The sequence below is a fragment of the Heterocephalus glaber genome, unplaced genomic scaffold (assembly GCF_053883595.1).
Source record: "Heterocephalus glaber isolate CG9 unplaced genomic scaffold, H.glaber_assembly_v1.0 deba00001610, whole genome shotgun sequence".
Lineage (NCBI taxonomy): Eukaryota > Metazoa > Chordata > Mammalia > Rodentia > Bathyergidae > Heterocephalus > Heterocephalus glaber.
Window position 1 is genome coordinate 7543578 of NW_028258381.1, and position 4187 is coordinate 7547764.

At 52.9% G+C, this 4187-nt stretch overlaps 1 long non-coding RNA gene across 2 annotated transcripts; it reads left to right on the top strand.

The window, feature by feature from the left end:
* The first annotated feature begins 524 nt into the window (after positions 1-524).
* On the top strand, positions 525-3740 carry LOC110346485 (uncharacterized). Of its 2 annotated transcripts, none has more exons than XR_002390569.2 (3): positions 525-853; positions 3172-3304; positions 3520-3740. It is a non-coding gene; the product is annotated as an uncharacterized LOC110346485 (long non-coding RNA). The 2 variants fall into 2 exon arrangements; XR_015445345.1 differs by lacking the exon at positions 525-853 and adding an exon at positions 1754-2104.
* The last annotated feature ends 447 nt before the right edge of the window (positions 3741-4187 follow it).

Here is a 4187-nt window from a genome sequence, read left to right on the forward strand (position 1 = left end):
GTTTCTCTGGTGTGAGAAACCAAAAGGGTAAATAAAGTCCAAAATGCATAATGGATATTGAGAAATAGGAAGAACATATTCAAATAGAAAAGGGCAAAAAGGGAGGTGGCGGGGGAAATCAAATAAGGGACAAGCAAAAAGAAAATAAGAAAAAATGGGAATAAAGCATTTATAAATGAGGGGAACAAGGGTTTAAGAGAGGGGAGAGAAAGGGAAAAAGGAATCAGGATACACCATGCACAGGTTCATATTCACTATGATGACTGTGATAATTATGTATATCTAAAAGGTACCAATAAAATTAATTTTTCAAAAAGCTCTATGACTCTGAAATACTTCTGGAATTACATATACATGAAAGAAAATAGTATATTTTTCAAGCAAAGCGAAAAAAAAAGGAGGGGGAACATAGGGACTTTCCATCAGAGAGGAGGCTCCCCTTATGGACCCCAGCACACGACCTCACTTCCTTGGTGACAGGTCCCAACAGAACCTGGAACCCTGGAGTCACCGGGCACCACAGCCTCACCAAGCCTGCCTAACAGTCACTTAGCTAAGGAGAGTCAGCAGTGAACATGCTGTGCTGCTTTCCCAGGCCCCAGGTCGCAGCCTCAGGACCCTGCACAGGGAAAGCACTTGGGAATGAGTGAGAGGATGGATGACTAAGGCCAGACACTGCAGGCCACTCACCAGGAACCACCCAGTCATGGGCAGCACAGGGCAGGGCTCACCACACCCAGAGACCTCGGGGCCTGAGATGAGAGGGAGCCCAGGGCAGGCCTCCCTCGGCCTGGCCACCAGGCGCTCTGAGACACCGAGTCCAGGACAAGAACATTTAGGCCTGCCCACCACTGTGAGTCCCCTGCACCACTCCCACCCTCTGTGTGGGGGGTGGGAGGACAGGGTCAGGGGAGAAGCTCCTCCTGGGCAGGAGCAGGCATTGGGAGGCTGGGAGCCCAGGGTCCTCTCACATCTCAGCCATGGCAAGGCTGGCAGGAGAAGGCCACTGCCCAGGGATGATCCACAGCCTCTGGAGCCATCTCCTGTCCTCCTGGGGTAGAAGCCTGTGACAGAGCTGTTTGCATTTGGGGAGCACCGGGTTACCTGGGACAAAAACATCACAAACTGTGACAAGGCAGTGCCTCATGCTGCCTGCCAGCTGCTGGACACTGTTCCACCACAGCTGCACATGGGACATCAGGACATCGGGCTGGAGCTGTCACTGGGGCTTGTGTGCCATGTGCCTGTGACAGACACTGGGCCAAAATAACAACAGGTGCCAGCTCAGGCCCAGGGTGTGTGTCAGCAGAGGGGACGCTGTCCTGAGGCCACAGGGGGACAGAGAGGCCCCTGGAGGACAGACAACACCTTCACCTCCTGCCTGCAGGGCTTGGTAACAGTGGGCCAGGGTCCTGCTCCCAAAGGTATCTGAGTCCCATGTCACCAAGATCCACATCCTCTCTGCTCAGCCTCCACCTTGGCCAGGGGCAAGGTCACTGTCCACGTGTGGGAGGAGACCCAAGAAAGGGATGTGGACAAGGTGCCACTTCAATCCTGCCATGATTCCATTCAGCCATTTCACCTCACTGTAACTCCTGGCCCAGGCACCCATGTGGCCGATTCCTCATCTCTACCCTGGGAGGGGTCTCAGGACCCATGGGATGTTGCTCTTAATGCACAGAGTTACACACAACCTTTCCTCAGCTAACAAGCTGGGCTGAAAGGCTAGTATTTCTAGGTGTCCCTTCTGACATTTCACTTTAATATGAGGCTCACTTCCAGCCAGATCCTCCTGTGCCCTCCTGGTAGGAGCCACTATGGACAATTCAGAGTTTGATCAAGGCTTAATCCTTAATCCCTCCTGATGAGTCATGGGTGGGACCCCAATTCCATTTCTCCCCATTGTCCCCTCACAGATTAGAAATCAGGTGGCTGAGAGCCTGGCAGAGGTCTGCAGAGTGAGGACAGCATAGGCAGGCATGCTGGAAATCCTGAGGGAGGCCTTGGGGCAGGCCTTCCTGGACAGCTGGCCCATCAACTGGCCCTGCTTCCCAGACCCCATAAGGGCCTGCATTTCCTCCCCACAGGAGGGGATGCTGGGAAGGTGAGTTCTCCTGTCAGCAGCACAGTGGGCTTGGCCATTATGGCTCCACTCTTGGGAAGGAGAAAGCCCCGCTCTGCCTCAGTTTGCAACTATGAGCTGTGGGATGCTGTGAAAATCAAGCTCACATTGTGACTGTGGGATGGAATGGGGCCTTTATCATAATGGTTGATCTTGGCCTTGGCCCCATGGAAGACCAGCTCCAGCAGCCATGCTCATTCTCACAGATGACTTTCCATCCCCACTGGGAAACTGTGCTTCCCCCTCACTGAGCCCTGCACTTGGGGATAGTTGTTCTGATCACTGTGAAGATTGAAGAGTCACTCTATGTGCTTCACGGTATTCCCAGAGCAGGAAACCTTGGGGTGTGCAAAGGCGCCAGGCTCACTCAGACATCATGGAAGTGCAGGTGGCTACATCACTTTACCAACATACATGAAGACACACTATGTGCAGACACTTTTCCAGGTATTGATCATGAACCAATAACCACAGCAGATCCAATCACTGCCCTCTCGAGTTTCAGTGATATTTGGTGGCTACACAGTCACACTCAGAGCACATGTTACTCACATCACACTAGATGAAGCCCCTCCTTTCCTCCCTAGATGTGGATTCACAGCAGTGCAAAGGGAGTCCAGAGGAGGCACAGACACTGGGCAACACAGCACTACATACCCTAAAGCCTGAGGAGAGGCAGGGCAGCACAGACGCCTACTGTCCCTCACTTCTCAGATAGTTATGCAGCAGCGGCTCTGTGGCCTCGAGTACAATCACACAGCAGAGACCAGACTCTGTCCTCGTGGAGCTGACAGTGGGGACGGGCAGGGAGACACTGTGTCTGGCTGCCCTGAAGAAGGCAGAGGCGGTCACACCACTGAACAAGGACTCCCTCCCACTGAGCTTTCTGTCAGGCTCTCAGGGCTGCTTGGGCCAGGACTGCCCTACTGGGGGTGGAGACAGAGTGGGCCTGGAGCATGTGCACATGTACATCCCTGCATGTTTGCCAGGAAGGTAGTGTGGGAGGAAAGGCCAGGCCTCTCACTCTGCCTCCTACCTACCTTCCCCAGCCTGATGTCCTCTGTCCTTGACTCCTTGCTGGAGCTGATCTCCCAAGTGCATCACACCACCAAACTTCTCCTGGCCCAGCTAGAGCATGCCAAGCCCACTGAGGCAGAGCCCAAGGATGAGGAAGACTGTGGTGTGAGCCTATGGGCATGTGGGGAGGGAGGGGCCTTTGGACACAGAGAGAGTGTCCAGTACATGGGGACACTCAGCAGTCAGTGGGCTGATGCAGTCTGTGGGGACTTCCTGGGGGAGGCTTTATGCACAGAGCTCTCTCTGACAGGAAGTGGGAAGGTTGTGCCCCAGGAAGGAACATGGACAGTTGGTGATCTTTTCTTCTCTTTCAACTGCAGGAGCAGCTCCACTCAAAGCTGAAGTCCCAGCTGCAGAGCCTGTGCCAGCTCCACCTGCAGCTTGCTCCTCAGCTCTGCCACCACAGGGAAAGCCGGTGCCAGGAACCCCTTTTCCACCAGCTGCACAGCTGGGTCACCTGGTGGCTCCTCAGCAGGTGTCAGCTCCTGAGCCCCCCCTGGGGCCAGCTCCTGCCCCACACCTGCCATTCCCCTCTATTACTGTTGCTCATGCTTTGCTCTTTACTTTTGCACTTATTTTCTGCATTTATGTAAATAATAGTTATTTTTAAATAAAATTAAGATTTTATTGATGTTCAAAATGGTCAGCTTGGTGGCATGAAGTGCCTTCTCAGTGCAGTGAACCGGATACCTCTGTCCAGGTCCACAGCATTTTCCTCAGTGCTGCACCCATGAGTGGTTCCTCCCCTCTCCCCTACTGCTATTCTCTGGCCACCACTCATCTCATGTCCCCATAATTTACCTATTCTACATTTTTCAGGTCAGTGCAATCATACTTCTCCTTGGCCACATAATCCTGGAAGGGACTCATGAATCTCAGAAGACAGAGGGCCAGGACAGCACAGCCCCACTTCTCTTGGGTGAAGAACAAGCATTCTCTAGATTTTGATTGAATTTTATTTTTAAAATATGAAGTCTCAGAGCATCCT